Source organism: Elephantulus edwardii, unplaced genomic scaffold (assembly GCF_000299155.1).
Source record: "Elephantulus edwardii isolate Elephantulus edwardi_28Jun2011 unplaced genomic scaffold, EleEdw1.0 scaffold00033, whole genome shotgun sequence".
Classification (NCBI taxonomy): Eukaryota; Metazoa; Chordata; class Mammalia; order Macroscelidea; family Macroscelididae; genus Elephantulus; species Elephantulus edwardii.
Window position 1 is genome coordinate 21,237,762 of NW_006399783.1, and position 9,464 is coordinate 21,247,225.

Genomic DNA, 9,464 nt, shown 5'->3' on the forward strand with positions numbered 1-9,464 from the left:
GTTCCAGTTTCTCCACAACCTCACCAGCATTTGTTGCTTGCTGTTCTGTTAAATTTTGCTATTCTGACTGGGGTGAGATGATATCTCATAGTTGTTTTGATTTGCATCTGCTTGTTGGTCATCTGAATGTCTTCTTCAGTGAAGTGTCTGTTCATATCCTGTGCCCATTTTTCAATTGAATTGTTTACCTTTATCTTGTTGTGGTGGCTACGTATTTTTTGTTTTGGGTTTTGTTTTTGTGATTTGACTGCAGCAGTCTTGTATTTGAAATTCAAGAAGGAAACTGCCTTCTAAAACAGCGAAATATGCAGGCCCCAAAAAATTAAGGGTTTTTTTAACTTCCACACTTACTCTGAAGCCCATTCATCTTCCCTTCAGCATCCCAAAGATTAGCACATGTTCTGCTTAGCTAGATAATAAAGTGGCAAACACATGGCACCACTGACGTCACAGGACAGCTGCCTATAAAACTAGACTTCTGACGCTGGGCTCCAGCTTCATTCTCTCACAGATCATCATCCTCATCCGGGAGAGCAGTTGTCTGCGCAACCTCTAAATCATGCTCATATTGTGCTGCCAAAGCTGGCTCCATTGACAACTTCTTGTTGAGCAAGAGCAGACATGGCGACAAACTCCAAGTTAGGGTCTCCAGTTGGTTTTCTAGCAAGCCAAAGGAAAAGCTTTTCAAAGTTGTAGTTACTTTTGGCAAAAATAACATAGTACTGAAGATTCTTTTTTTGGTGGAAAATGATAGATTTTGCCTTAACTTTCCTGTCCTTAATGCCCACTTTGTTGCCACACAACACAATGCGGATGTTTTCACATACTCAAACAAGACCTCTATGCCAGTTCTTGTAGGTAACTCTCGATGTTACATCAAACATTATAATGGCACACTGGGCTTGGATATAATAGCCATCCCTCAGTCCCCCAAATTTTTCCTGGCCAGCTGTATCCCACACATTGAATTTAATCAGTCCTCTGTTGGTGTGGAACACGAGGGGATGGACCTCCACACCCAAGGTAGCTACAAACTTCTCAAATTCACCAGTCAGATGACATTACATGAACTGGACTTGGGGTACTCCTTGGGCGGCCATCGTGATGGTTCTTCCAGAAGCATCTCTGGGCCCTATCTGACTGAGCAATGCTATCTGTTTTAGGAATGAAGAAATCAAGGAGCAGAGAACTCCCAGGAAATTATAGCCAGGACTTGGAGCTTGGGCTGCCTTCTCTCTCCTCCTCCTGGTTAGAACACAGCCATGGACTTTCCTTTGTGCAGATGGTGTGTCTGAGTCGAACATGGTCAGCTGACAGGCACTGGAAGATGTAGTGGGAATGGGGACCTGAGTGGATGCCAATCCTTGTCTTCTCTGGGCTCATGGTATCCTGGAAAGAGAGACAAGTCAACCACAAACTAGGACACACTGTGATCAGTGAAGAAAGCAAAGGGTAATACCTTGGGATGAGGGCCCTCGAGCAAAAGGGGTTCCCTTGATAGCACCTCCCAATAACCCAGCCACTCACAGAGGACAGGAAGCTGCAAAGCAGCGGCAAAAGGAGACAGTAGTTGAGCCAGGACAAGTGGTGGGACTAGTCCCGGTGCTGTGACTCCACCTCCCAGGCAGGAGAGTGTGGGGATGGCAGTGTGAGCTTGGAAGCTCCCTCTAGGGCAGAGGAGGGGTGGCTGGGAGGGGCCCTACAAGGTAGGGAGTCCAAGCAGGCTGATGCAAGCATCAAGGAGAAAGGTGATGAGGCCAGAGGTAATGGTCAGAGAGGTGGGGGAAATTATAGTCTCCACTCCAGGATTTCACAGTCTTGGCGACTCAGCCTAGACCCAATACAGTGCCAGCACATGCTGGTATGTGCAGCACACCAGCTCACACACCCTGCCAGATGCTAAAGACAGGCTCCATGGCAGGCATTTGGTCCTTGGAAAAACTTTCCCCATAGGAGAAGGGAGAAGGATGTACATTTCCAGATGTCTGCTATTTACCAGACACTGTGCTGGGAGATTTATGTACATAAGTTCATTTGATCCACACAGCAAGTTATTAACCTCCCAGTCAGTGGAGAAGGACATCATGCTCAGAAAGGTGGAGGGTCAGTGCTGGAGAAGAAAACTCTGGATAAGATGGATTGACACAGTGACTATGGCAATGGGGGCAGGTGTGTCAGAGACCGTGAGCCTGGCTCAAGTTAGGGCAGGGTTCAGAGCTATTGTTCATAGGGTCACTATGAGTCCAAGTCAACTTGACAGCACATAACAACAACAGAGACGAGGAACCAGAGGGTTGACTAGGAAAGAGAGATTAAATTGTCCAAAGCCAGCCAATTCAGGAAGTGGGTGCATCCAGGGTGCTTGGTTTCACTTCCCCTGGCATTGTGCCCCAGTGCCTCACCCCTTGGCACCTGGGATGTGTGTTTCCCATGCCAGCTCCAGGAGAGCAAGTCTGGTGAGCGTGGGGCAGGAGGGTCTGTCCTGCAAGCCCAGGAAGGTGAGTGAAGTTCACTGCACACAAAGCTTCTATCTCTATAACTCTCCCCTCTCCATGGGTTTCCTCTCCCTTACATGTTCCCCTCCCTTTATGAGTCCAATCATGTGGGTTGTGGGGGCAGAGGCCTTGTTTCCTGCTGGTTCTGGACATTCCCGATGCTGCCCAGCAGATCACAGACTGCAGGCTAATGCCAACAGTAGCTTGTGTTTTAATTTCATCCATGTTCTAAGACAACATTCTCTTTATGATTAAATGATAGACCCTTGTATGTAAGGGAGCTCAGGTGGTGTAGTTTGTTGAGAGTTGCACTGCTCACCCAAAGGCGCCTCTCTGATGGTTCAAACTAACCAGCATCTCCAGGGGAGTAAGATGTGCAATCTCCTCCCCTGTGATTTACAGCCTCCAAACCCCCAGTGAAGTGCTCGCTTCAGTAGCACATAGACAAAGAGCCAACTATGAGTTGGATCCAGCTATGAGTTGGTTGCAATTTGACAGCAATGAGTTGAGTTTTGAGTTTTAGAGTCCTGGTGGTGCAGAGAGTTGGGCAGTTAACCAAAAGGCCAGTGGTTGGAATCTACCAGCTGTCCTGCAGGATAAAGATGAGGCATTTTGCTCTCATAAACATTTTGAGCCTTGGAAACACTATGGGACAATCTTACTCTGTTCTGTAAAGTGCCATGTATCAGAATCCTCTCCCTAGCAGTGACCGTACGTCTTGGTTTGTATGAAGACACCATATTTTGTGTACCCATTCATCTGTTAATGGACATTTAGGTCCTTTCCACCTTTTGGCTTTTGTGAATGAACAGTGCTTATCCGAGGTGCTACAGTGTTCAACAGGGCCAAGGGCCAGAGCTGAGAAGCAAGCAAGCAGTCTGCACTTAGAGGTAGAATGAGAGTGGGCGGCAAGCAGCACAGCTGTGCCGGGAACTAGCTCCAAAATAGGGTGAATTATTTTTTATTTTTTTTAAAAAAAAAAACAGGTCATTCCTGTCTTCTCCCTGGGCTTCAGTTTTTCATTCGTCGAGGCTGGACAGAGGGCATTTGAGAAGTCAATGTATGGTTTATGTAGGTGGAAGTGGAAGACTTCTTATTACATGCTGTTAAGTCAAAACTGACTCATAGCTGATCCTCCAGCAGTTTGGTTGGGGATTTTTTTTTTTACATTTTTACATTTTATTTTTTTAACTTTTCTTTTTTTTCTGGTTTACTTACAAATTCTATATACATTGTTTTCCCACTGGATCTATCCCATTTCATTAACCCACCTCTCCCTCCACCCATCAAATTGTGTGACCCTATTCCTATTGTGTACCCCTCAGCCATTCTCACCCCTGTGCTCTCCCCTCCCCCGCGTAGATCCTCCTACATGTTTTTCTTGTCAACTATTTCTACAGTAATTTTTTAAACTCATATGGGAGGAAACTTCCCATCTTTCTCCTGTGGAACACTTGATGGAGCTGGATCCCCCGTTTTTGAGTTGTAGTACAACTCCTTTACCCACTGGGTTATCAGAGTACCCTAATGCTATACCTACTGTTGTTGCTGTTTGCCATTGAGTCAGAATCGACTCATAGCTGACCCTCCAAGGTTTTCAGAAACAGTAAATAAACAGTAAACATGGCAGGAGATTGCCCATCCTTCTCCCTTAGAGTAACTGGTGGATTTGAACCATGTGCCTTTGGAATTTCAGTGCAGCTTCTTACCACTAAGCCACCAGAGCTCCCTACTACTGTACTATAAATAGTTCTAATGAACAGAAAATTATTGTCTCATAGTTTAGAAGGTTAGATGCCTAAATTTAGGTCACTATTTCTTGGAAGAAGGACCTCTGCTGCTAAGCAAAAAGTGAACACTTTGAACTCACGAGTCACTTGTGGAGGGGGAGGAGGGAAGGGTGCTCTGGTTTAGTTAGTCCATAGAGAATTGTGCTGCTATCCCAAAAGCCATGCTTCCCTGGCAGTTCAAATCCAACAGCGACTCTGAAAAAGAAACTTGGTCATTCTCTTCTTGTGCAATTTACAGCCTTGGAAACCCAATGGAGGGTCAGCTATGAGTCAATTCAGATTTAACAACAATAAGATTTTGAGTGTCACTCTGTAGCACCACGCTAGGTGGAGAAGAGATTGAGGTTGTTACCAATTACTCCACAATCAACATTCTTGACACCAGCAGTCAGGAAATCAAAAGACAAACTGAACTGGGGAAATCTGCTGTGAGGGACCTTTTCAGAATTCTGAAGAGCAACAATGTCAGTCTAGAGACTAAAGTGCACCTGATCCAGTCCATGGTCTTTGCAATTACTTGCTATGGATCAGAGAGCTGGACAATGACTAAGGATGACAAAGGGAGAAGCAATGCCTTTGAGTTGTAGTGCTGGAGAAGAGTCTTGAACATACCATGGACTACCAAGAAAATAAACAGGTCTGTCTTAGAGAGGGTGAAGCCAATTTTCTCCTGGGAGGGTAGGATTTTGAGGCTCCATCTCACATAATTTGGGCATGTGGCCAGGAGGGACCAGTCCTTGGAGAAGGACATCATGCTCGGAAGGGTGGAGGAACAGCATAGGAGAGGAAGCCCCCAGATGAGATGGATTCATACACTAACTGGAGCAATGGGGATAGGTATAGCAGACAGTGAGAGCAGCCCAGGGTAGAGCAGTATTCAGAGCTGTTATACATACTGTTGCTATGAGTTACAAGCAACTCGACGGCACATAACAACCATCACCAACTGCAGGAGAAAAATGTGACAGTCAGTTTTCATTAAAGATCAGAGTCTTGGAAATCTTATGCGGTAGTTCTACTTTGTCCTACAGTCACTATATGTAGTGACTCAGAGGGCTTATCTAGAGAGGAAGACTGTGTCAGCTCTGGGGACAGGTCCTTATCTCTTTTTAGCGTCTGTGTCTCTGTTCTTTGTTGATCTTCATGGAGAATGGCATCTATCTTTCCCATCTGGGCTTCCTTCCTTGAGCTTGTGCCTATTCTGCTCTTTTAATATCTCAAAAGTGATTTGTTTAAAACACACCCTACACTGGTACTGGTTCATCAACAAGTAAAGCAGATTCCCAGAGGGAATTACATCCTTGGGTTTGTTGCTGTTGGGTGATTCTGATTCAGAGACAGAAGAGAACTGTCCACTCGGCTGTAACCTAATAGAAAATGGCTGCCAGGTCTTTCTCCCATGGAGCCACTCAATGGATTTGAATCATCAACCTTTCAATTAGCCTAACCATTGAGGTGCCAGGGCCCCTTTCCACAGCTTTCTTGTTGTTGTTGTGTGCCATCGAGTCAACTACGAGTCATAGCAACCCTATAAACAGCAGATTTGAACCTTGCCCTACCCTGCATCACCGTCCCCATCTCTGATATGTTCTAGTCCATTGCTACTCACCGTGCCAATACATCTTATTGAGGGTCTTCCTGTCCTTCTCTGACTCTCCTCCTTTCCCCACATGCTGCCTGTTTCCAAGGACTGGCCCCTCCTGACCGCATGCTCAAAGTGTGAGAGATGGAATTCATCACTCTGGCCTCTAAGGAGCTTCCTGATTGCACTTCCTTCAAGACAGATTTGTCTAATCTGTCGGCAGTCCATAGGATGCTGAGTACTCTCCTCCAGCACAACAATGCAAACACATCAATTCTTCCGCTATCGTTGTTCAGAGTGCAACTTTCAGATGCATAAGAAACAATTGAAAATGCCATGGCTTAGATCTGGCACACCTTCATCTTTAAACTGACATTCTTGCTTTTTAACACTTCAGAGAGACCCTTAACAGGCTATTTTCCAATGCAACATGTCTTTTGATTTCTTCATTGCTGTTACTATGGTTTTGATTATGGATCCAAGTAAAATGGACTTGTTGATGATTTCAGTCTTTCCTCCAGCTACCATGATGCTGCCTATTGGTTAAGTGATGAGGAACTTTGTTTTCTTGATGTTGAGTTGTAGCTCAAAATGAAGGCTGTAATCTTTGATGTTCTGCAGCAAGAGTTTCAAGTCCTCTTTACTTTCAGCAAGGTTGTATCATCTGCATAATGCAGGTTATTAAGTCCTTCTACAAATCTGATGCCACATTCTTCTTCATAAAGTCTAGCTTCCTGAATGATTTACTCCACATACAGATTGAATGGATGGTGAAAAGATACAGCCTTGACACATATCTTTCCTGATACTAAACTATACAGTGTTCCTTTGTTCTGTTTGAACAACAGTTTCTTGGTCTAGGTATAGGTTTCACATGAGCACAGTTAAGTGTTCAGGATTCCCATTCTTTTCAATAATAGCCATAATTTGTTATGATCTACATAGTCAAATGGTGTTGCATAGTCAATAAAAGACATTTTTTTCCTGTGGAAATTCACAAGAACAGAGGTTAGGATTTACAACAGCATTTGGGGAGGTGTACAACTTAGTCCAGAACAGGACAGGAAGAAGTGAAGGTGCTAGGTGGTGTGTGGAGTGGGGAGAAGGAAGCATTTTGCAGGTTACAGCTACAGCTGCCTCTCCTCTGGGGTAGTTGGTCCCCTCTACTTTGCCACTCCCTAACTAGGTGGCTGGAGCAACCTCAAAGGGCTTGAAGGCAGCTAGGCAGGAAGTATTATTGCCAGGCCAGCTCCAGAGGCAGAAGCTGTTGGGGAGGGGCCCTGGTGCAGAAGGTGGAGTTGGGAAGCCTAGCCTGGTGGGAGGGGCCAGGATCTGAGCTTTGTTCTTGTAAATGACAGTTTTACTAGAGGAACTGTGTCAAACTGCTTTCTAGTCCTGTGTCAGCCCATGAGCTCTGTACTCCAGTCCACTACAGAGCAGTCCCTGTGTGAGGCACGGACAAGGTTCCCACCGAGCTTTAGGAAGAATGTAACATGAGTGGGAGAACAAAGTCTTCTACGTGCAGTGACCCTTCTCAGCCAATTTTTTGAAGTTCCAGTCAGTCGGGACTCTCTAGCTCTTTTCCCCTCACTGCCCTGTCTTTTACATCTCAAGGCTGGTGGATGGATGCCTTCTGATTTCTTTCCCTCCTAGTGAGATGTTCCAAGATGCTAAACACCCTGCCCACCTTCTGCTTCAAGGAAAAGAACATTAGACTAGGGAATCAGACTAGGATCAATGTCTAGGATAAGTTATTGCTTTTGTAACAACTGGAGGCTTATGCCTCCTGAAGCTGGGTTTCCATCAGAACTTGTATAATGGAACTCTTTTGAGTAACATATAATGAACCACCTGAAGGTGTACCGTTCACAAAGTTCATGAGGCACATTCACAATGGCATGCGAGTGTTATATCACCTTTGTTGTCAGGTGCCTCTAGACTCTGACTCTATGAACAAAAAAACTGAACTTGCCCTATCCTGCTGCATATCCATGATCTCTGATGTGCTCGTGTCCACTGTTACAGTCTCTGGGTCAATCCAGGTTGTTGAGGGGCTGCCTTTCTTTCTTTGACTCTCTACCTTTTAGTTTCAAAATATTTTCACCACTCCTAAAAGAATCCTATTCCTTCCCCTCCCCCACTTTGCGTGACAACCACTAAACTGCTGTTTCTATGTTGTGGGTAGGTATTGTAGAGTGGACCACAATGCTGCAAGCCTATGAACAGACCTGAACCTCTCCCTAACCTGCACCATCCAGCACTATAACCATGCCCTATCCTGTGCCACCTTCACAATCCGATGTGCTTGTTAGAGTCACTGTGTCAATCCAACTTGTTCAGGGTCTTCCTCTGGTTCTCTGACCCCCAATCCTTCCCAGTATGATGACTTTCCCTGAGAATTTGCTCTTTCCGATAGTGTATCCAAAGAATGTGAGATAAAGTTTCACCGCCTCACTTCTAAGGAGAACCCTGGTTGCATTTCCTCTAAGACAGAATTGTTTGTTCTTTTGGCATTCCATGGGCTAGTCAGTAGTCTTCTTTCATACCATAACCCAAAGGCATCAATTCTTTCTTCTTCTTTCATCCTTATTCACTCATTGTCCAACTTCCCAATGAAGAGAAAGTAATTGAAAGACCATGGTTTAAATTAGGTGTACCTTAGTATTTAAACTGATAATTGCTCCTTAGTACTTTGGAGAGCTCCTTGAAGTAGATTTTCCCAACCTAACATGTCTTTTGATTACTTGACTGCTGCTACCATAGGTGGTGATTGTGGATCCAAGTGAAATGAAATCTTTGGCAACTCTGTCTCTGTAGTTTTTCCTATTTAAATGTTTCCTATAAATGGGATCAGATAACATGATACTATTGATGTCTAGCTTCTTTAACTTAGCATGTGTTTTAGAGTCATCTTCCTAGGATGTCTCAATATTCCTTTTTATGGGTGAATAATATTCCATCAAATCCATTCTTGTACTGATTGATGTACATTCGGATTGTTTCAAGCTCGTGTCCTCTGTCAATAAATATGCTTGTACAAACAGTTGTTTAAATACCTGGTTTTGTGTATATACCTAGGAATAGAATTGCTGGTCACATAATAGTTCTAAGTTTAATGTTTTGATAAGTCAGGAGTTTGGGTTTTTGGAATTCAAATATCTTTAGGGGACTGTCACTGTCTCCATCTCTTGCATTATCTTACGCTCAACCCTCCTGATACGCTTAGGGTACTTGTTTGGCCCCTGACAGCAATGGAATTTGCTGCCCTTAGAAGGTTTTGGCGGCAAAAAACTTGGGAGAGCGCCCAAGTTGGTCTCTAACTAGTAGGAAACCTTGGGGAAATGCTTTCATATCTTGAATAATTCTTTCGCTCAGCCCTTGAAAGGGACTTACTTGAGAGGAGGTGATGAGGAACAAGGTGATGGACCGACCGAAGTTGAGTTCTGGAAACAGCTAGAGGCGTGTGAGACCAGGAGGAGGAGGAGGAGCGGGACGCCGTCTGAGGGCGTCGCCGCACTGAGGCTGTGGACCCGGCCAGTCCGAAGCCGGAGCGCCCAGGACAGCAGCGGCGCGGGACGCAGCCGGCAGGGGGCTCGG

At 45.0% G+C, this 9,464-nt stretch overlaps 1 pseudogene; it reads right to left on the reverse strand.

Moving 5' to 3' along the window:
- Positions 1-505: 505 nt before the first annotated feature.
- On the reverse strand, positions 506-1,052 carry LOC102862784 (annotated as a pseudogene).
- Positions 1,053-9,464: the final 8,412 nt, after the last annotated feature.